The sequence below is a fragment of the Papio anubis genome, chromosome 6, assembly GCF_008728515.1.
Source record: "Papio anubis isolate 15944 chromosome 6, Panubis1.0, whole genome shotgun sequence".
Lineage (NCBI taxonomy): Eukaryota > Metazoa > Chordata > Mammalia > Primates > Cercopithecidae > Papio > Papio anubis.
This window is the reverse complement of record NC_044981.1, coordinates 160,313,396-160,338,155: the sequence shown is the minus strand read 5'-3', so window position 1 is coordinate 160,338,155 and position 24,760 is coordinate 160,313,396.

The window sequence follows — 24,760 nt, the reverse complement described above, 5'->3', positions numbered from 1 at the left end:
TGGCGCAACCATGATGGTGCACTGCAGCCTTGAACTCCTGGACTCAAGAAGATCCTCCTACCTCGGCCTCCCGAGTAGCTGGGACTACAGGTGTGCACCATCACATCCAGCATTTTTTTTTTTTTTGTAGAGACAGGGTCTTGCTATGTTACCCAGGCTAGTCTCAATCTCCTGGCCTCAAGAGATCCTCCCACCTTGGCTTCCCAAACTGTTGGGATATCAGGTGTGAGTCACTGCACCCAGCCCATTCCAACACAGGCTAGGCAGAATAATGTCTTCCCAGAGGTGTTCACATCTTGATCCCCAAACCTGTGAATATGTTAGGCTACCTGGGAAAAAGGAATTAAGGCTGCAGATGAAATTAAGTTTGCTAATCCACTGACCTTAAAGTAGAGAAATTGTTCTAGATGGTCCAGGTAGCCACTGTAATCACAGGGTCCATAGAAATGGAAGAACGAGGCAGATGAGTAGGTTAGAAAGATGAGCTGTGATGTGAGAAGGGCTCAACCTGCCTTTGCTGGTTTTGGAGATGGAGAAAAAGTCCATGAGCCACAGAGTGCAGGCAGCCTCTAGAAGCTGGAAAGGTAAGGGGACAAATTCTCCTCTAGAGCCTCCAGAAGAAACCGGCTGCACTGACACCTTGATTTTAGCCCAGGGAAACCCACGGTGGATTTCTAACCACGGGACTGTAAGATGGTGCATTTGTTTGTGGTAATTTATTATAGCATCAGTAGGAAACTAATGCAGGAGGAGAAGGAGATCTACAAGAAGATCTACTATTTACTGAGTGCTTCATGTGCCAAACCCTAGGTTAAGCTTGGCTAAGTATGGCACTTGCTTATCTCACCCATTACACTCAAGGGCCTTTCATGAGATGGGCACTAGCATTACTCCCACTGGATGAGTCAACTGAAGCCTGGCAAGTTTAAAAGTTCTGATTTCAAAGCCCCCAGCTCCTATCCACTTATCCATGAGCTCCCTCCATGCTTCTGTTGAGTAAAGAGTACAAAAATTCATGCCTTGTGGAATGATGGTACACTAACCAGAACCATCCATCATTGTTCAGAGATTTAAATTTTATAAGTGAAATCATAAGCCTGATGAGCACATCTCTGAGTTACTGGAAAACTATGTCAACAGCTCAACCATGCAATATTGGAGGCTTCCTAGATGCCTCTGTGGAATTATCTTGCATGCAGTGTTCACAGTGAATTTCTCCACAGTGAATTTCTCACTGTGAACATGGAAACTGCTTTCTGACTGAACCAAATTTGACATTCTTAATGGCCCAAGAAAAGCCTCTCCCTAATGATATCAATGATGTCACAGAAATCAAAGGTGACAATTATAATAGAAATGCTGTCTGTAGCGTGAAAGCAGGTGACTCCTTCCCACAGAGTCACTAGAACGCAAGAAGTCAAGGATGCAAGACCCAGCAGAAGCTATGGAGGGTTATGCCCATGAAGTTTGACCTCTCAGGGCTAAGATGGCAGATTCTGCAGGAGGAAGCATCTTTTTAAGAATGTAGAGTCTTCAAATCCTTCAGAAAAAAATTCCAAGTACATGTCATTAGGATTCTTTAATGAGAACAAAGCATGAGTGATATTCTACAGTGTCAGAGACAGTCAGATGTCTGACAAAGACATGTGCTCCCCTTCCACAGTGTAGCAGTGTTGCAAGGAAGTGAGTGCCTGGGCAAGGACCACATTGTCCAGCTCCTCTTGCATCTAGATGGGGCCATGATACCAGTTCTTAAGAGCTGGAAGCAGATGTAATGTGTGGTTTCTGTGGGCTGAATTAAGAGGCTAATGTATCTTCACCAACCCGTTTTTTCCCCCTTCACTGTGAACCTGGAAGCCACATGGAAAAGATAATGGAGCCATAACAGGAAAGGAGTTTGGATCCCTGAGTCACTACGTGGAAGTCTGTCTACTGAACAAGCTTGCTGGACTATTCCATAAGCAATAAATACAACTCTATTAACTGCAATTTCAGGGCTTATCTGTTAGAGCTAGTAGCCTTATCATAATTAACATATACATTCAAAAGGTCAAGAGAAGCCACCTCATGGCTTTTCGGATTTGGCAGCAAATCTCATAAGTACCTGGGAGAGAAAGTAGGAAGTTATTTCCATGTGTGGTGCGTAGCAATAAAGAATCCTTCACAATAGTTTCTCACAAGGCCTTTTGCCAGAGTTATTAAGGTCACCAATCTTTAAAGCTCAAAGTTCTGTCTGTTGGCCTGGAATTGATTCTGATACAGAAAAGACTGTAAAGGCGCATATTATTTGCCTCACCCTAAGAATCAATCGATATTGATTTTGCAAGACCTTTTCAGGGGAAGAACATCTTGCTCATAGATGATACCGTCTAAAAACAGCTCAAAATGCCTCTAATTTCAAACTCAGAAATATGCCACAAAAAGCAGCTGTGCTGGTATTATTTGCAACACATAGATCGGGAAAAAATAATAATGCTTCAATGGTTCTTCATATCTATACATCCGCTGAGCTTTAGAAGGTTGTGCAGGGTAGCAAGTGGAGAATATCTCAGGCGGTCTCATTGCACCAAAACACCCTCAAGCAAGTAGTTAGGTTTAAAAGATTATGCAGTCCATCAGGGATACCCTGAAGCACCTTGTTGAAGGGAACTGAGCCCAGCTTGGCCTTTGAAAGGCTACCATGCCTGAGCGAGCAAGACTCAGCCCTGCAGCAACTGCAAGCCTTGTTTCCAAGTAAATGCCCCCTATCACAGGAAGAAAGGCTGACCCTTTTCACCTTAGGAGGAACGTTTTCACCTTGTCTCTGAGTGACTGAGGTCAAATCAGAGAGGAAACTGACTCAGACTCAGCAGATCTTGGTTCTGTTGCTGCTTCCGCTGAGCACCAAACAGCTTTGTCCCAGTTGTACTGAGGTCTTAGCCTGGAGGTGTCCGAGTCCTCTCTTGTCCCAGGCAGGAGTATGAGGGAGTTGGGAAGCACTCCCAGAAGGGCCTCCATAACCATCCAGCCCCTCCACCCCAGCTCCACACTTTGCAAGGGTGCTGTTTACTTAACCCCTATCTCCATTCATTCCTTGGACGCTGGCAACCACAGATACTTTACTATGTTTCTGTTGCTACGTTACTATTACTATCAGGTTGATCATATGAAATTGCCATTTTTATAGATCAAAACTAGGCAAATATGTGCAATTTTGTGAGATTTTACTTAATACAAGATATTTACAAGGCAAATAAAATACCAGCACTATAATAGCTACAGCTCCTTGAGTTCCTGCTCTGTCACAGGCTCCACACCACATGCTCTCCATGCAGCCTCCACCACGGAGTGGCCGCAGCCACTCTCCTTCACTAAATGCCTTGCCTCCCTCCTCAGGAGTAAACATCCATACACAAAGGTACATCACAATTCTCAAAAAGGATGCACAATATATCTTGCATATTTTATAATCCAAATTATTCTCTTTAAAAACTATTAAATTCTCACTGTAAAAAAGAAATAGAAATTCCAGATGAGTAAAATGTAATCTTGATGTATCAAGAAATGGTGCAATTTCCGATAATGCCACATTTAAGACACTGACCCTGCTGGATGCTCAACCAGTTTCCTGGTTGTCCTGCAAAACCAGAGGCCAATAGCTTGTTACCGGGATGAACTCCTGTTACCAGCACCCAACACAATTCCTGGCAGGATCACAATCCTGGTGAACAGGAATAAATGACAATTATCCTCTTTGACATAAAATATTAAAGTTCGTAACTTTTAAACGTATGGCTTACCTAACATGTAACTATTAAAAATGTGTTGCACTCTCATCCCCGCTTCAGTAAAGAACATTTTTCTTATTCAAGCTCCACTTGCCTTGTTTTGATGCCATTTTATGCATTTTTTTAATCCTTTAATTCTAGTAGTAAACATCATCAGTAAAGAATCTCAGTAAACCAGACAAGAAAATGAAGGTATTTGCTCTAGGCAGAGTGTATTGGGGCAAAACCATTGGCCCATATCAACAGCTCTAAATACTATCGGTATTTCCCAGTCCAGCTTCTGCATCTAGCGTTGTGCAGATTTGAATTCTTACATCTGTAAAATTAAGGGGAAAACCCTTTTATCTTCCTCATCAGTAATTTGTAAGTTTTAAAAGTGAATGATCCATCATATTTTGAAAAGAGCTTTACTCTTTAAGGAAAATCAGTTTAATTATTCTTTTTAATAGCAATCTTCTACTGATCTGTCTGCATTTAGGGTTGACATCTGAAGAACAAAGGAGGGGTGTCCCTTGTATTTCCGTCGGTGGTTTCTTTAATAGCACTGCTGGCTGTCACGTCCCACGGAAGCCCTCCACAGTCTGGCTGTAAGCTGTGCCCTTTGAAACCTGAACAAGCCACCACAATCCTCCTTCTTCCTTCAATTAAAGATCCTGCCTGGGAATTGTCTCAGGTGGTTTAAGGATACAAACTTTATTCTTTTTATCATGTGCGGTTATTGACCAGACATCACCATCATCCCAGTACAGTACTAGCTATTGATTAAGGGCCCACAGGGATTGCCCGGGGCCCTGAGAACAGGTGTCAGCCTAGAACAAGGTAAATCTATGAGACATGCCCTTAGCTTCAGGGACTGTGCCCTCGCTGTTGGAGGGAGCAAGAGAAAGGGGGAAAGTAAATATTATTCAGATTTAGTCACAATCAATTGCTATCACTGGGTGGAAAAGAACAAAAAGGCAAGAATCTATTAAAGTCTCCTTACTCAGGAAACTTGTAATTAGTATTTGGTGTGTCGGTTTTTATAATGAGACTGCAGTGGTCTGATAATGCCACTCCAGCCCACTATGAGAGCGCTTTCCATTTTAAATCCCTGCTTTAAGGAGCTTAACGCCAGTCATCAGTGAAATCATCTGGACTGGGCTTAAACTCTGAATTTCATAGAGATAGGCATCACCACCGAGGGAATACGCTTCTTTAAAAAAACAAAAAGCCGCCTCTCTCTATTGGGTCCCTGCAGGATTGTGTCTTCAGTCCACCCTTCCCCAGCCCTCCCGCGCCCTCCTGCCCCATGCACCATGGGAGATACCACCATCTCCGAGAGCCCATTTCTCACAGGGCTTCCCCTGCAACTTCCCTGCTCTGCCGCAGGAACCACAGAACTCGCTGTGACTCAGCCCTTCCCTCAGCCATGCGCTTGCCAGGCCTCACACCTGGAGGACAGAATCTTCCACTGGGAAGTGTGTGGGAAGCCCAGCTCCACTGGACAGCAACACAGAGCTCACTGGCTTGGCAGGTCCACAGTGGCAGGACCTCTGCTCTGATCACTGGCGTGCACCGCACTGCACAAGCGTCTTTGCAGCCCATCACAATTTTGCATCCAAGGATTATCTCAGTGTTAAACAGAGCATCACACAGGCTGTGGGAAGCCACTTGGAAGAAGCTAAGCATGTAATACAATGAAGAAATACTTTGTAGTCTGACTTGCCACATACTAGCTTGGTGATCTTGAAAAGGGGATTGAAAAATTGTGAGCTTTGTTTAAACTGGAAAAACATAATACCTACCCACTACTTATAAGCTACATGATTTGGCCAAATTATTACCTTCATTAAACCCCCATTTTCCTACCTAGAAGATTAGTTTAATAATAACAACACTTACCTCATACAGCTGTGATGTGAGTTAATTGAGAAAATTCATGTAAAATTCTTAGCATAATACTTGAAAGATAGTGGGCATTTATTAAACGTTAGCCAATATTAATCATTATTCATCCATTCCTCTATTCACTTAACAAAGGTATGAGAATTAAACAAAAAAAGATATACGGAATGCCTAGCTAAATATCTAACACATAGTAGGTACTTGATACAATTTCATTCCCTTTCACAAATGGGAACACTGAGACGCAGAGACACTGAGGTCCTATCATATTTAATGTTGCTGCTAAGATCTCTGGATCAAGCAAGTCTCCTGCAAGAAGAAATGGAAAGAGAGAAAGGGAGGGAGAGAAATCTGAGCATCTCATATCTGCTTTAATTGATTTACTTGAGGTCAGACGCCAGGAGCCGTGCCATAGGTGGAAGTCCATTTAGCTGACTTGGAAAGCTCTGCTCTTGACCTCTGAGAACTGAGAGGTCTGTGAACTCATCTGAGTTGCTAAGGCTTCGGCCAGAAAGGAAAATTTCTCAGCCGCTTTTTCATACCGTCGAAATGAATTAATTTTCTAAATGGAAAATTGAAGTAATTGGGTTGTAGATTGAGTGACATTTACTAAGGTGAAAAGCAGGGAAATTTTTATATCCTTTATTAAACAGTTATTAGGTATATTAAGCAATATGGAGTAATTACTTTTATTCCCCCAAATGTGATTATTCTTTTCATGCCAAGACAAGCTGAAACTCACAAGGATCCAGCAGACCGTGACTATGCAGAAAAGCACAAGGTCATATTATTACCGCTCTTCCTGGGACCCCCGTGGTGGACTGGGCAGGTGGAGAGAATGGCCGCCAGTCACATGGAGCAGCAGAGGAATGTGGTTCTCAAGATGGTGTTCTGCTTTCTACATACACCGTGGACACACACCCTTGCATGTATGTTTCATTTCACCCAATCAGCCTGTCCAACAAGGACACTGCCTCACCGACTCAAATTATTTTGAAGAGCACCTACTACATGCTGGACACTGTTCTGAGGTCTCCGAGCCTACAGTCGTGAGAATAGCAGAGCAGCTTCTCACCTTCGTGAGATTTGCATTCTAGAGGAAGAAAACAGACAACTAATGAAATACATCAAATATATTAATATGTTCAAAGATCACTGCTATGGAGAAAAGGGAAATTTACCGACAGGTGCAGTTTTAATGAACCTCTAGGGGAGGTGAGAGATTTAGCCAAGCAGCTTACTGGCAAGAGCATTTTAGGCAAAAGAATCAGCAGTCAGCATGCACAAAAGCCCTAAAATGGCCCGGAGCATGGCCAGGGGGCCCAGGACCACCAGGAAGCAGGGACCGAAGAGTGACTGAGTAGGGGGTGGGTGGTCGGAGGAAGAACTGAGAGGTGGGGGAAGGCAGTCACTGTAAGGACTTTGGTTTTTATTCTGAGCAGGGAAGTTCCCACTAACAAAACACACAGATGCCCCTGAAAACGGAATACAAGTGGTTTGGGGAAACTCTCATTCCTCTGATGAGCACTGCTCCCATCTCCATCTCCCAGGTGATGAAATGACACATTTGTTTTAATTATAGAGTTGCCCACTGATCTGCATCGTTCCAGGTCTAGGAAAGGCAAGGAGGGGACAGAAATAGCACCTGGCACAAGGATGAGAACCATTTTTAGAATATTGATTATGAGCCCCAAAAGAAACTCCTGTGCCTGCCGACACAAAGCTGTAATTTCACCAGGTCACTGCATCTCTCCAAGCCTCGATTTTTACATTTGAAAAATGAGTGATTGTGAAGATCACATGAGGTGGTGCATTTAGAACATGTGACATTAACTCAGGACTCAATAAATGGCAGCTATTTTTATCTAAAGAATGACTTCTTATTTCCAAACACAATTCCTACCTCCAATTCTGTGTTCTTGAGCTTTCTTGCTCTCTGGAAAAGGATCCTTGGCTCCCGCCTCAATACCCACGTACCCACCTCCTACCACATCCCCATCTTCTATTTGATGCCACTGTCTTCCTCAAAGTTTTCCTCCACTCCCTTAAATCAGGGGTTCTCCCCAAGGAAGACGTGGTGCCCCGGGGACATTTGGTAATATCGAGAAATATTCATGGTTGTGATAACTGGAGTAATGTAATACATGGCTCTTAGTGGGTAGAGGCTAGGGATGCTGCGATACGTCCTACAGTGCATAGGGCAGCCCCATACAGAGAATTATCTGGCCTCAAATGGCAATCAGGCCGCAGCCGAGAAACCCTGCGCTGACAGCCATAAGCAAGGCATCACCCTTTCTTTCACATTGTAAGTCCTTATACACCTGCTTCTTCCTGATTGACTCTAACTGTGTGGTTCACCATTTCCCCAACAGCTCTGGCACAGTTCCCACCACATGGTGGTTATGGTCAATGACTAAGCCAGAGTTTCCCAAAACAGAATTGTATGCGAGCAACTTTATCATATAACTCCTTCTGAAACCTGCTGACCAAATTACCAGAGATTTGGGTTCCCATTGAAAATTTCCATATCAGCCCGGTGTGGTGGCTCACCCCTGTAATCCCAGCACTTTGGGAGGATCACCTGAGGTCGGGAGTTCAAGACCAGCCAGACCAACATGGAGAAACCTTGTCTCTACTAAAAATACAAAATTAGCCAGGTGTGGTGGTGGACGCCTGTAATCTCAGCTACTCAGGAGGCTGAGGCAGGAGAATCGCTTGAACCCTGGAGGCGGAGGTTGTGGTGAGCTGAGATCGCGCCACTGCACTCCAGCCTGGGCAACAAGAGCAAAACTCTGTCTCAAAGAAAAAAAAAAGAAAGAAAATTTCCATATTAAATTCCTTCAATTTCCGTATACAGTTTGAGACCCTTGCACTCTAAGTGGATAAAATAAGATCAAATTAATTAGTACAATCTCTGTAATTGTTTTCCAACACAATAGTAAGGCGTTACTAGAGAAGAAAGACATGACGTATTTTAATTTAAAACACGTTATGAGGCACAAAATGCTGCGAAAGATGGCCACCTTGTTGGGGTGGAGGTGGTTGTCCCAGACCCTGCTCCCCTGGGGCGCACTACAGTGAGGCTTCGCAGAGCACAAGGTCCTCTTCACAAGAGGAAGGTCGGTCCGTGCAGCATCTTTCTCCACGTCGGGTAGATGCAGGAGCAAGGGCGTGGAGCTGATGTTAACCACCACCTTCCCAGTGGCTGGTGTCTCTTTGCAGTGCTTGAAAGTCACAACCATTTGTGCTAGGCCTGCCCTTTTCTTTTCAGCTTATGCAAAATTATCAAGATTCCCTTACTCTAGAGAAATGTACCATTACTGCACAAATAAGGCATGCAAAAGAACTTGGAAACTAAGGAGCCTCATGAGACAGAAACTCAGAATCAATATGTCATGGGTAGAGCCAGCTATCCGAAAAGAAGCCAACCCTAGAAAGTGATTTGTGAGTGAGCGCGTGAGGAGACACGGGAGCATCCAAGCCCGCGCAACACAGCGAGGGCTTAATTTCAAGGGAATACGTTTGAATGCAAAAGAAAGTAGTAACCTAAGCTACCTTCTTGTCAGTTCACTTTGCTATAACAGTATACAACAGACTGGGCGGTTTAAACAACAGAAATGTATTTCTCACAGTTCTGGAAGCTGGAAGTCCAAGATCAAGGTGCCTGTCAGTTTGGTTTTTGGGGAGGACCCTCTGCCTGGTTTGCAGCCTTCTCACTGTCTCCGCACGTGGCAGAGAGAGGAAGGGTTCTGGTCTCTCCCTTTTCCTACAGGGGCACTAATTCCATCACATGCTCCACCCTCGAAACCCCATCTAAACCTAACCACCTCCCAAAGGCCCCACCTCCTAACTCCATGCCATGGGGGATTAAGGCTTCAACATATAAGTTGGGGTGTGGGGGATGAAAGACACAAACATCCAGTCCACAGCAGCTACTGATTCTTGACAGATAAAAGACTACGTTTGCAGAAGATCGTGTTCTCATGAGGTCTAGAGAAAGGGAAGTAGTCACTGTCGACCTCTCCCAACACCTTCTAGAAGTTTCCATCCCCTGGCTTTCCCCTGCCTCTGTCCAGCTCTGTCTCAGGCCCCTTCACTCACTCTTCCCCTCTCCAAGCCTCAGTTTCCTCATCTGTCACATGGAAGACAGTAGCATCTGCCTCACTAATATGGTCACTGTGAGGGGTTGGCACATGGGAGGCCCTGATCGGTGTTAACTTCCCTTCTCTATGTTTGGAAGTTTACTTTCATCTCTGCCCAAGTCACACTGCCATTTTCCTAGTGTGGTTAATCTTAGGTGTTAGAAAAAAGCCCTTTGGTTGAATGAATTTATATTAACATGTTCCTGATTAATAAATTATTGATCCTTCAAAAGGCATTTGTAATTTTTTAGGGACCATGTTAACCAAAAACATTAAACAACTGGTACCCTTGTGAACTTCAGACAGTACGACACAATGAAATGAAAAAAGTTCAGGCTAATGCTGATGAGGAATCAGACTTTGACATCAGCTGCCCAAGATCATTCCATTTCTCAGTCTCATCTTCCACCCGAAACCAAAGATTCACTATGAGTTTTGCATGGAACTGCCTGGCATTGTCAGTGACCTTTCCTATTTTAGCCCAGTTCTCTCCAGGCCACACCACACTTCCTCCCTGCCACTCTCCAGGCAGGTACATTAGTATGAACACAAAGAACTGAGCACCCAGCCCTATACTGTCCCCCTGCACTCCACCCCGTGCACATCATTATTTGTCCTGAGGTCACCTGAAGCAGTGTATGTGGTTCTACACATGCATGCACTTTGGGTCAGCAAAGAGGTAGCAGAAGCAACAGCCACCTGGAGCATCTGAAGGACAGGGAGTTAATTCAATTTCTATCGAATGGCTCAGAAAACTACGTTTGTCAGCCACCATGCCAAATGCAAAATCCCAGAATTATCCCTCAGTTCCGTGGCCTGAGATATATCTTGTGATAATGAATTTGGATGAATTTCTTAATCAGACAGATCTGGGTTGGAATCTCAGCTCTATCATTTAATACCTCTGCACTTTCAGAGAAGTTATTTATTCCTTTGAAGCTTAAATATCTTGTTCAGTAAAATGGGTTGAGAATGGTGTCTTCCTCCCTGGAAGGGTAAGCTGAGATCTCAGAAGGGTGGCAGCTGAGATCAACACCCATTGCCTTTGAAAGTGCTTTAAAAACCTGTAAAGTGGCGCCATTGTTGTTGGTGCTACTACCATCTCCTGGGAAGCAAGACTTCTGGTCCGGCTCAAGCTCCCCGGGCACCCTTGCTTGGGCCATGCTAGAATTGGGTGCATGGTGCTTCTCTGATCCCCAGCACCCATCCTGCAGAGCCAGCTGCCCTCCAGTGGGTTGATTTTTGAAGGATGTACTTTTTAAATATTCTCATGCACTAGCCTGCTCATCTCCTCTAGTTTAATGGTTTTCCTAAAAGAGATAAAAGGAGTGAACTAGATATTACTGAAGCAGTGGAAATTCGAATACCGTGAATGGGTGACAGAGAGGCAAAATTTTCATCTAGTTCCAGTGATTTTGTAAGATTTGCCAGTCATTGCCCACCAATGTCTCAGAATTACAGAAGCCCCCAGACACTTCCCACCTGTCTCTGCCTTCCCATGTTCCAGCTGTCACTCCCTCCCACAGCATGGGGCAAACCCCTGCCACTAGGCCCCAGAAATGCTGAGGCTCCTCTCTGCTTCTAAAAAATATGCTGTAAGTGAAAAAGCATACGGCATTAAGAAGTACAAAAATCAGTCCTACAACTTGTTTAATTAAGCAAAGTAAGTTCCATAGGAAGCCCTAAAATAATGACCGTCAAGGAAAATGCTGTTATGGTTGGCATATTGGTAGCAGACAAAATTATGTTGTTTGAAACTTGCCAATCCAGTAGTACAAAGAAAATTGGGGGATGGGGATCCTATTTCTAATCTATTCTGCCTTCTTTAAAGAAGGCACTTAGGATCAGCTGCCCTGAGGGGAATTGGAGACTTCTATGGTACAAAGACCAGTTCTGACAACAAGGTTAAAGTTCCAGTAAAGTCAAAGTGCCCACATTACTATGGTAAAGGCTTTTTTGGGGCAGGAGTTGTCCATGATGTCATTTTCATACTGAGGTTTCAGGGAAGCACTGGGAATCGCCAGGCATCTCCTCTCCCTCCCTCAACTGTCCAGCTGTCTATTCTACCAGCCCCGGAGAACCCTGAGGAGCAAAACCGCCCCCAGGAGGCACCGTTCCCTGCAGGACATGCCAGCTGAGCTTCTGCCCACAGGCATTCCCTTCTGAGCCCCTTCAAGCGAGAGGAGGAAGCTGGGCTGAGTGTCAGGCCTTGTCATTTCAGACAGCACGCAGACGCCCTGCGGTGATGTCACCAGCCACCCGAGCTCAGAGATGTCAGATATCCACAGCCCAATTTATCAAGAAGCTGGAAATATGACAGTCCTGGGAGAAACACCGAGAGACAGGCAGAGCCCATGTGGCTTTGTCAAATTAAGAAAAATAAAGGCTGGAAGACTGTTTCCATAGATATGCTAATGAATTTTGAGTTGGGAAGAAAGAGGAACCCTGATTTTAGATGGAATTGCTACCAAATGCTCTCAGATCGAGTGCACAGCACATTCCCGACTACATCACGTCACCCCAGTTGGGAGTCTACGGAGCTCTGATAGCAAGGGCAGAATAGCTTTCTTGAAAGCAAGAACTAGACAAGAGTGTATTTCATGAAGCATTTTGGTTAGCCCTAAAATGCTGTGCAATTCTAGGAGGGCAAAAATGGGTTCAATGCAGCAAATGTCTATAGATCACCAGCCTGAGTGTGCCGTCATGCACGGTGCCATGGAAGAAACAATGTTAAGAAACACATAACTTGTGGCATGAAGACTCTTAAATTCTAAGGAATTAATTAGACAAATACAAAGATGCTATAAAATATGGAGCAAAATGTCAGTGTCAGTGAGAAGCTCCAGGTGCTGTAGGGATTCAAAGAAGACAGAGATCCCGTCAGGTGCACCGGGATGAGGGAGGGTTTTAGCAAGGGCCTTGCAGGACAGAAGTTTAGAGATTACCTCGAAAAACAGAATTAGTGAACAGACAGGTGAATTCCAGCCTTAGGGAACCACATAAAGCCATAAAGACACAACCATGAAAGTGCAGGTATGAGGGGCGGTTGACGGAGGGAGAGGAGATGCCTGGCGTTTCCCAGTGCTTCCCTGAAACCTCAGTATGAAACATGACATCAGGGACAACTCGTCCACCCATTCATTAGTGACTTCTGCAGTTACCAAGGACCTGGTACATGCCCAGCACGGCTCTAGGCGGCAGAGGCAGAGCGGTGAATGACACAGACTGCCGGAGCGCCAAGCATCAGGCCGGAAACGCATCCGTGGGAAGTATCGTGGAGCACTGCAGTCCAGTAGGTATGGGATAGAGCGTAGCTGCGTGGCTACTGGATGAGGGGTCAGGTGTGTGCTCAGTGAGTCACACTCAGGCTAAGCGCTAGATGATGGAGCCCACTCGGGAGGAAGGAGTCCCAGTGGAGGCAGGAGCCGGCCCGGGCCCGAGGCGGGAATGATTGCCTGTCTGCAGAAAGCCAGGGTGGCTGGAATAATGGAGGGGAGAGGAGGGGCTCAACGTGAGGACCAGGGAGCTACTGAGCTGTGCCGCCAGCGGAGAAGCTTGGGTTTTATCGCAGGCAAGTTCGGACCTGTGGAGATCCTAAGCAAGAAGTGGTAAGATCTGATCCACGTCTTGGAAAGATAGTGCTGGGTGCAGAGTGTGAAGGACCAGGATGGAAGTAGGGACTCCTGGGGAGAAGCCTTTTCCACGACTGGGGCAGGACACCATAATGGTGTGCACAGGGAAGGCTGTGGTGGGCACGGAGGGAAGCAAACGCTTCAGGATGCTCCCAGGGTTCGAACCGGCAGCTCCTACTTGTGGTCTTGAAATGAGCCCGGAAGAAGAAAAGACAACGGCAAGATTTTTGCCTTAAACAACTGCTGGGTCTAGTTTGTGAGATCAATATGCCTGTGTGAGGGCAAGTTTATGAAGGAAATTCTATTTTGGCCAAATTAAGTTTGAGATTACCATAAAGATTCACAGTAAGACATCGAGAAGGAATACATACACACACACACACACACACACACACACACACACATTGTTGGGAAAGAAAAAAAATGAAAAATAAGGCGGTAGTTGAAAGAGGAGGTGGGGTAAGCTTTTTTAATTTTAATTTTTTTATTTTTTGAGATGTAGATTCACTCCTGCTGCCCAGGCGGGAGTGCAATAGTGCGATCTCGGTTCAGTGCAACTTCTGCCTCCCTGGTTCAAGTGATTCTCCTGTCTCAACCTCCCGAGTAGCTGGGACGACAGGCACACACCACCATACCTGGCTAGTTTTTTATTTTTATTTTTAGTAGAGATGGGGTTTCACCATGTTGGCCAGGCTGGTCTCGAACTCCTGAGCTCAGGTGATCCATCAACCTTGGCCTCCCAAAGTGATGGAATTACAGGCATGAGCCACCGCGCCTGGCCAGCTTTTTTATCTTAAAATCAAAACTATTAGAACGTTTTTATACATTTTTCTCCATCCAAATACAGTGGATAAAGCAGAAATGTATATCACAATTCATAACCATTTCTGATAGAAAAAGAAGATTATAAGAAAACCAAGAAACTCAAATTAAAACAATAATGAGATAATCTATTTTACCCAACAGAGTGAAAAAAATTAAAATGCCAGTAATACCCATTGCTCATGCAGATGTGGGGAAATGAGTACTTTCATGTGCTTTTGACAGAAGCACAAATTAGCCCAATATTTTTTGGAGTCGGCTTGGAGATAGCTATTGAAGCTGTTCGACAGACAATTCCCTTTGATATTTATTCTATTTATTCTGCAAAAATAGGCACAATAAGTGGTCAAAATGAATGTATAAGCATGTTCGTGGCCTCATCTTTTGTAAGAGAGCAATGAAGTAAATCGTTTTACATCTACATAAAGAAATACTCTTTAAACATACTGACATAAGAAAATGCCTGTATTTTAAATGGAAAAAAAGCAAATGGATAATAGTGGATACATAGGATTCTAATTTTATTATACATATTTACATTTGCCTGCGCCTATGTAAGATTTTACAGAGGAGAGAAGGGATTGGAAAGGTGCACATCTATTAACCGTAGCTGTCTTTGGGCGGTGAGAAGGGGAGGGGAGTCTAATTTCCCACTTTGTATGTTTCAGTGTGGTTTACATTTGTATAATGAGAAACATCAATTTTAAAGATTAACAATAGCAACTAAAGATAAATATTAGAAATGTACACAGGACAGAACAAAAATAGTAGGACACAGAGCACTAAACATGAGCATTTTCAGTACTGGTGGGGTGCAGAGAAACAGCCACCGTCATGCGCTGACGTGGGAAGTTAACCCAGGAAGTTTTGGAGGACAGCCTTGGCAATACTGTGTTAACGTCTTTGAAGTGTATATGCCCTAGCTGCACGAAAGACACTTCCAGGAACCTGTGCTCACGGTCCAATCAAAGATTTACAAAGCATATCCTCACTGCCACATTTTCACTGTGGCAATGAGCATCCTTTTCTGTAAATCTCTGGACTCTGAATATATGTTCCTAGAAGTGTATTTAGTGCAGGAAAACGAGGGTGCTCATTTTCACTAGTACTTATAATAGTGAAAATGTTCAAGAAACATATTATTTAATATTAGATCAATGGTTTTATAACTCACATTTAAATAGACCATGGCATGTCAGGCAGCATCAATGTCATGTTTCTAGAAATTACTGAATAACATGGGATATGTTTACAATATGCGCTCAGCATAAAATCAAGACGCAAATTTCTTCACATTGCATAATCCCTGTTTTACTCACAAATAAATGTATATTCATCCATTAAAAGTAACATTTGAAGAAACTCATCTAAAAGTTGACAGTGATTACCTCTTCATAGCAAAATTAGAATTTAATTTATTCTTTTTATAATTCTATTTTTTCCTAAATGTTCTTCAGTTGGTATGCCTTCCTTTTATAATCAGAATATTTGAACGGGAAAAAATATTAAATTAGTGATGTGGTTTGGCTGTGTCCCCACCCAAACCTCAACTTGAATTCTATCTCCTAGACTTCCCATGTATTGTGGGAGGGACCCGAAGAGAGGTAATTGAATCTTGGCGGCTGATCTTTCCTGTGCTATTCTCGTGATAGTGAGTAAGTCTCATGAGATCTGAAGGGTTTATCGCTTCCTCCTCATTTTTCTCTTGCCCCCATCATGTAAGAAGTGCCTTTCACCTCCCGCCATGATTCTGAGGCCTCCCCAGCCATGTGGAACTGTAAGTCCAATTAAACCTCTTTTTCTTCCCAGTCTCAGGTAAGTCTTTATCAGCAGCATGAAAAGGGACTAATACAGTTAGTACACCTATTTGTCTCAGAGCTCATAGGATTTTGTACTTTTGCTCAACTTTAAAAGCCTCTGAAGGTAACTCAACTAAAGTGGAAATTGCCTCCATAAAACAGGTACATTGTGCACATTCATTACTGTCCACTTTTTACACATTCCCAGTCATCAATGTTAAGATGCATGCATTTTCAGGGGTACCTGGGAGATCTATGAGCCCAAGCTCCGGGCAGCATCTGTCAGTACAACAGAAGGTCATTCCACAGCAGAAATTGAAATGGATGTTATTTACTCTAACAAACGCTGATTGCATCCCAGACCTATAAATCACATGCACACACGTGGAACTGAAGGGCCCAGACAGTGGCAAGCCAACGTCTGTATAACTGGCACCTTGTCCATCTTTATCCTAAGCTCCTAAATCCAGCAAAAGTTGATCACTCCAGATATAATCCATACCAACTCACACCCAACTTGTCCTAAACCATGTGAACTTCATGTATTGCCAGGTGTCCTATCGATGTCTTAGACACTTCAAATGGTTGGAAAATGCTCGCAGAACTGCCTCCACCTAGGTTAAACCCCAGAGCAACAAATTTAAATCAGCTGAGGCTGGTCTACAACCCACTCCTAGAAGAGAAGCTGGATGAGCTATCAGGGTGCCAGAATTGCAGTCCTGTTCTTCTCTGAACTCATATTTGGAAGCTCAGCAAGAGGCATACTATTAGTCCATATTAAAAACTGTCACTGAATGCCAAATAGTAAGCTAAGCCCTTGATGTTATGTTTGTTACATAATTTTACCATTATAACAGCCCTGTGACACAGAAAACTCCTATTATCCCCATTTTATAGATGAGGACCTAGGACTCTCGAGAGGTTAAGAAACATGCCCAAGGTCACCCACCTCACAGATGATGCAGCTGGAATTTGAATCCAAGGGGTCTGGTTCCTAGTCCCCACACGTACCTGCTAGGATGTATACCAACCACGTGGACTTTTGATGCCAGTGTCGTAGGACTATGTGACGTGGATGTATATAATGTGTTTCCAGAACTTGTACACAGTGAGACTTCAACAAATATCAGTCACCGTTATTCAACCTCCAAAACAAGGCATCAGAAAGAGAGAAGGAACAACAAAGATTTCTAGGGATTTCTGGCACTGTCCATTTCTCAGTTCTACTATCTACCGCATACAAGGTGAACCACTTCCCCAAGCGGGAACCACCAGTCTTTGCATATCTTCAAGCACTGACGGCTGCCGGAGAAGGAGGCAGCAGAGAGAGCCTGGGGAAGGGTCATGGGTGACACTGTGTGACTTGGGCGGAGAGCAGCCTCTCTGTGCTGGGTAAGTAGGATAATGATTCCTGCCCTTATTGTCTTCACATGCTAATCAGAATTAATTGGGGAAATCATTGTGAACTCTAGGTCCTCTATAGATGAGTGCTTAATTATAATACATCAATTGCTGAGAATAAGTACTTGGACCCTGGAGACGAATCTTCTCTCCTTATCCCTTCAATAAGGATTCAGTTCCAGACTTAAGCTCTATCATTCCTTTTCTTCTTTTTTTTTTAATTTTTTATTTTTTAATTTTTATTTTTTTTATTATACTTTAAGTTCTAGGGTACATGTGCACAACGTGTAGGTTTGTTACATATGTATACATGTGCCATGTTGGTGTGCTGCACCCATCAACTCGTCAGCACGCATCAACTCGTCATTTACATCAGGTATAACTCCCAATGCCATCCCTCCCCCTCCCCCCTCCCCCCTCCCCACAATAGGCCCCAGTGTGTGATGTTCCCCTTCCCGTGTCCAAGTGATCTCATTGCTCAATTCCCACCTGTGAGTGAGAACATGCGGTGTTTGGTTTTCTGTTCTTGCGATAGTTTGCTGAGAATGATGGTTTCCAGCTGCATCCATGTCCCTACAAAGGACAAGAACTCATCCTTTTTTATGGCTGCATAGTATTCCATGGTGTATATGTGCCACATTTTCTTAATCCAGTCTGTCACTGATGGACATTTGGGTTGATTCCAACCCTTTGCTATTGTGAATAGTGCCGCAATAAACATACGTGTACATACAAGAAAAATAACAGATGGTTATTTTATCCCTCTCTTTCATTTTTAATCAAATGGATTAAATAGAAAGATAAACAGCCATTTTAAAACATGAACTTTTTTTAAGTATCATAAGATTGTTCATTCCATAGAATAGATGGTGTATGGCCTGCTCATATAACTTGAAGTTACAGTACATTCTGGTGTTTTTTATCACCATCATTTAGTGTTTTAGTTGTAAACATGCTACATGACATGGAGGCCACTCACTGTCAAAGGGTCATGTGCCACAGGGCCAATGGCTACTTGCCTGTCCCCACCCCTTCCACTTAAATGTTGGAAGGAATGTGGGGGACCTGCGGAAGTGGGGGACCACATTCCTTAAGTGTTGGATGTTTCCAAAGAGCCCTCTCCTCATTGCTTCTGCAGTGATTCAACAGAGCCAGAGTCATACCGACTGCAAAAAGCTACCCCTAACAAAACGCCAGAACTTTGCATGAGGAAATTCAGTCATGCTTTGTTTGGCTGATCTCAAATATCTGAGCGCGTGTACCCAGCTTCTGTCACTGATGGTCTGTCTAGAAAGGGCCTCTGTGGTTCCTTCCTCTCCCTTTTGCCAGCTCCCCCACACCAACATTTCTTTAAATCAAAGGAAACTACTATCTTGTAAAGGCTTTAACATGCATATGTCCTTAGAACCTCTAAGCTGTTATAAAAATCACACAATTAGTCACTTGGCTCATGCCCAGACCTAAGCTCAGGTGGCATTTCAGAGCGTTCCATGCCTCAGGCACAGCCTGAAGAGCACCTCTGGCCTCTGCGGTCACCCCAGGCCCCGCTGCTGAGATCTTGACCCCTCCAAGTCCCTCCACGCAGCGGGCTGACCACCCTTCCAGGAAGCTGCTGCAGGACAGACTCCAGCAGACTACTCAGGATTCAAGGATGCATGAAGGTTAGAGCATTAATATACATCCACATCCTTCAGATGCAAGAGTAATGAAGAAATAATCGTCCCCGGATAACGGGATGAGTCAGAGGAGGTTCCAGGAATAGATTCCAGATTTCCATCTCCTATCACCATTCAACATCCCCACCAGGAGACTTCTGCGAGGGCAAAGTGACCTCACACATGTTCTGAGCCCAAAAATATTTGTCTCGAATGCTTTTCCAACTCCTCTCAAGCTATAATACACTGAACTTTAAATCAGCTTTTCAAATTTGACAACAGAAAAATCAGTGATAAAATCCCACTTAGAAATGTGTTTATGAATTTCTAACTTTTCTTGGGGCTTCGAGACATAAACCCAGAGGATAAAATGCTGCCCCTTCTGGCCAGGTTGGTGAGGACAGCAGAGGCCAGCTAGAAAGTCTCACATCCTGTTGGCAAATCAGCAAAAGCTACTGAAGATCTGCCACTGTTATACTTGACACGGAAGACAAGGAAAGTCCCTGAGGCCCGGAAATAGACAGAGTACTCACAGGAAAAGGGAGGGAACTTAGGTAGCAAGGAAGGAAGGAAGAGAGGGTGGAAAGAAAACAGAAAAGAAGAAAGAGAAGAGAAAATGGCACAGAAAGGGAAGGGAGGAAAGTAGGCGGAGAACTACCTTGGTAACTGCAGGCCAGTCAATGCAAGTTTTTTGGGTTTTTTTGGAGGGTGGGGTGTGTGTGTGTGTGTGTGTGTGTGTGTGTGTGTGTGTGTGTGTATTTGAGATGGAGTCTTGCTTTGTTGCCTAAGTCAGAGTGTAGTGGTGCGATCTCAGCTGACTGCAGCCTCTGCCTCCAGAGTCCCAGTGACCTCCCGAGTAGCGGGGATTACAGTTGTGAGTCACCATACCTGGCTTATTTTTGTATTTTTAGTAGAGATGGGGTTTCACCATGTTGGCCAGCTGGTCTCGAACTCCTGACCTCAAGCGATCTTCCCACCTCGGCCTCCAAAAGTGCTGGGATTACAGGCATGAGCCACCTCAGTCAGCCCAGTCAATGGAAGTTCGATGCTCAGAATTTATCCCAAATAAGGGTTCCTTTGTAAATGCAAGTAACAAAGTCCTGACAGATGCATTCTAGCTTCTTCTTTGACAATGACAGGCCTCAGAGATACCGGTTAAGGAAGGGGTACAATCTACCCATGCTTCAGTAAGGATGTTAATTTTGGAAGCAAAAGGGAAAGGCAATTTTAAGGCACAATTAAGCCTCCTGTAAACCCGTAGGGATATTGCAAGTAATGACATTCAGAGGAGTGAAGGAAGGAAAGCAACTGATCACTCTCACCGTGAACTCTTATCTGAATGGATGGGAGCCACCATGCCCACAGAGGACAACAAGCTCACCATGTCTTAGAACACAGAAATAATCCAAAGGGACTTGAAAAACATGATAAATCAGCCCTAAAACCATGACGAAATTTCACCCTGACTGTACTAGTCCATTCTTGCATTGCTATAAAGAAATACCTAAGACTGGGTAATTTATAAAGAAGAGAGGTTTAGTTGGCTCATGATTCGATTCTGCAGGCTGTACAGGAAGCACAGTGGCTTCTGCTTCTGGGTAGGCCTCATGAGCTTTTACTCATGACAGAAGGCACAGGGGGAACAGGTGTCTTACATGGCAGGAGCAGGAGAAAGGGTTGGGTAGGAGGTGCTTCCCTTTTCAACAACCAGATCTCACAAGAACTCACCATCACAACCAAGGGGGAAATCTCCCAGGATCCAAACACCTCCCACCAGGCCCCACCTCCAACATTGGGGATTACAATTCGACATGAAATTTGGGTGGGGACATGGATCCAAACATGTCAGTGATATGTCACTGACACAAGTCAGTGTACAAAGAAACATTTTAGAGTGCTGCATCTAAGTAACTAGTTCTGACTAACAAGGGAAGATGACAAATGCACTGTCTTTAATTTAAAATACATAAAATGAAACAAAATCATAAAATGTTGCCAGGTACAGGTCCAAGGTGGTCTTCTTAGAAGTCACTGGCTCATCAAAACTTATGAGAAAATAAATGGGTTTCAAAAGTGCTTGTGGGTGTTCTGAGGACTTCATTCACTTGAAATTAAACATTCCCCTTGAAGTTTGTTTTGTTATATTGATTTCTTAACAAACTGCATTGTTATAGATAGCACAATGATAAACGTCAGACAAGCCTCAGTGAATTATTACACATTAATGTAATACAAATCAATTGAATCTTCCTAACATAGGATGAGAATATGTCAGCCTTTCCCAAAAGTGTGTTCTACTGAAACTCTAGTACTAAGAAATCCCATGAAAAAGGGTTCCCAAGACAAATGCAGTAACAAAAACAATAATAACAATATAAATAACAACAACAACACACACACTCATTACTATATGCCAAGTACTCTGTGTTAGTCAGGGTTCTCCAGAGAAAAAGGACCAATAGGATATATTTAGAGGATATATATAAGAGGGGATTTATTGTGGGACTTGGACCACATGATTGTGGAGGCAGAGAAGTCCCACCATATGCCATCTGCAAGCTGGAGAACCAGGAAGTCAGTGGTATAACTCAGCCAACTGGAATGCCTGGCCCCTGTTTTATCCAGGCCATCTGCAATGCATGATGCCCTCCACATTGAAGAGGGTGGTCTTTACTCAGTCTACTGATTCAAATGCTGATCTCTTCTGGAAACATCCTTGCAGACCCACCTAGAAATCATGTTTTACCAGCTATGTGGGCAACCCTTAGCCCAGTCAAGTTGACACATAAAATCAACCATCACACACCATTTTAAGAACCAATTAAATTCAGAGAAAACAAACTTCACAAAATTCTATCTCCCTTTTATCCATACAAGACACATAACATTTTAGACTCTGGAAGGTCCTACAGCAAAGGAACCTCTCTGATATATCCTGAATTAATATAACCCTATTTCAGCAAAATTTCTGAGGTATACTCGTTTTTCCATTCCACAAATATTTATTGAATGGCTTTTTTTTTTTTTTTTTTTTTTTTTTTTTTTTTTTTTGCCAAGGACTGAACTAAGCAAATATTAAAAAGAGAGAGAGAAAAAAAATAATAATAGAGAACTAGATTCCAGACAGAACATTAAAAGAATAAACCAATAAAACATATAATGCAGTCTTATTTCTGTAAGAAACTGGAGGCTACAGCAGAAATATGCTTGGCAAAGATCACAAGGTCATGCACTGCTAGAGGCAGCTGGGCTCCATGTAGCACCCGCAGTCTACTGAGCTTATGGGCAGGCAGGCTGAAGAATTCTGGGAACTCCTATTCCTCAAAACAAAATTTATTTCAGTTAATTATGTTTAAATAAAGACCCTAAATAATGTATATCTGCATCAAATATAAAGAAAATTTGCTCAGCTATTAGAAAAATGCTTGTCTAAATGATTAAATGCAAACACAGGCCACCAAGAGAAGTTATAAGTCCCTGAAATCTCCACTAACAGGATTGATTGCCATCTTTACTATTCGGCTGGCTAGCGTTGCTTGAGGCAGGGGCTCGAACTAGCATAGCTCTGGGACTCCATTCCAGACCTTTAACTGAGACTGTGAGGACTGCAGAATAATATGAAAAAGTGTGTGTGTGTGTGTGTGTGTGTGTGTGTGTAGATATGAGGGAAGAAAATGGCCTGAGAACATCAGCCTAATATTAAATGTCAAAGTCATGGGGCAACTCCTTGCTTTTATTCAGGAATGCAGAGAATAGGAAAATAAAATGTAGATTTGAATTACCATAATGGCTTTGTTTGTTTATGTGTTGGGTAAAATTTGCACACCTTATTGTATCTTTTACCCCCAGTTATAGCAATTTCCATTTCCCCAAGGCAGTAACGGAGAAAGTTCAATGTACAGTAGGAATCCAAATGTCAGAATCCCCATTCTCTTAAATGGTGTTAAAGCCCTTTGTCCTTTCTCTCTTTTAAAATTCTTTCTCTTGCTTAAATTCCAACAATTAAGGACAACCATCCAGGTTGATCCTCTGGTTTAAACATCATGTTCTGGATTCTACTCTGCTCTTCAGGTTTGACTCTGAGCACCTCAGTAATGAGGTGATGATAAGTACACGTGAGAAAGCCATGACAACAAATGTGTTGCTCCACATCCTCATCAATGCCAGCCCTAGTGCAAGACACATTCGATCCATTGCTCTGGGGTTTCAGCTTTGGAGGAAAGCAGACTGTTGAGTGGAGCAACGGATAGCATTGCCTGCTGGCACAACAGCATGCGAAACAACAAATCACTCGGGTTGCGTGTGTGTGTGTGTGTGATGCACACAGACATGGACACATGTATATACACACTGTCATCATATAAACTCTTATACTAGCTTTAAAAACTGGGACTAACCATTTCTTTGAGTCCCAAACTTCCTTACTCTCCATTAAAAGTCTATGACACGTACTGTTAACACACACACTTCCAGACCATTGGGCCTGGACTGGCAATGGATGTCTGTTGCCATTCTAATTTTAGTCATAGGCCACCTGCATCAAAATATCAAGGTTTTAAGGCAGCAATGGTGAGTTAAATATATATATAGATATATATACACACACACAAATATATACACACACATCTCAAGGGAGATACACACACACACATATCTATTGATTATAGATTGATTTAATTGATTTCAAGAACTTAACTGGCCCCTTATGGCTGGAATCCATTTTAATCTCTAAATTGACCACTCTTCTTAATTGAATTTTAAAATGAAGAGGCTTGATGTTTCGGACTGGAATCATGAGAAGTCTTCTAATTAATTCTAACTGTAATTCTAGCTAATGCATAATTTTTGTAAAACAAAAAAAAGGATGAAAAATTATATATACACACACACACATATCTCAAGTGAGTACCCAGTGCAATTCACCCATCATTACTGTACACAAATAATTCCTTTTAATACCATGTAGGGAAACAAATGGTCACAAACCATAAATAGTAACTGCTGCTTTTTCTACAAACACTTAGGGCTCAAAAAGAACATTATGTGACCGAATACATCTCAACTTGTGTATTTAACTATTTGTATGATCTACATGTCCAAACACTGCGTGAGCTGTCCACAGCCCTACTGGAGACTGCGCTGCAGAGCAAGCCTTTGTTGCCATGACGGACCATCCCTCGAATAATTCAAAACAATTCAGTCTGAGCTGCCAACATTAACAAAGTTGGGCTTCAACGGTCCTCTGTTTATAAAAGACTTGCACGTAAGTTTCCTGCAGAGTCTGAGGAGCGAGGTTTCCTCCGGCTGCCACATTTTTCGGGTGTCTGTTCTCTTCAGAGAATGAGAGAAGGAAACGAGTGTCTCTACAACACAGCTCCTCCCCACGCCTCTGGGAGCATGAGCCACTCCCGGGCAGACTGTGTTTTATTGATACCTTGTGATGGAGAGAAAGAAAGTATAGTCTGTATAAAAAGAAGTGAATTTCCAGAACATTCCTAGTGAACAACTTTCCTTCCCTGCTCCATTGTCAACCTCCCCATGTATCAGACACTGTCAAGCACTCTTCTGAAAATCCAGACAACGAAAAGAATTCTAGTGCAGTGACCTTTCTTGCCAACTGAATACACATTTCCCAACTGAGTCTTGCCTCACCAACCT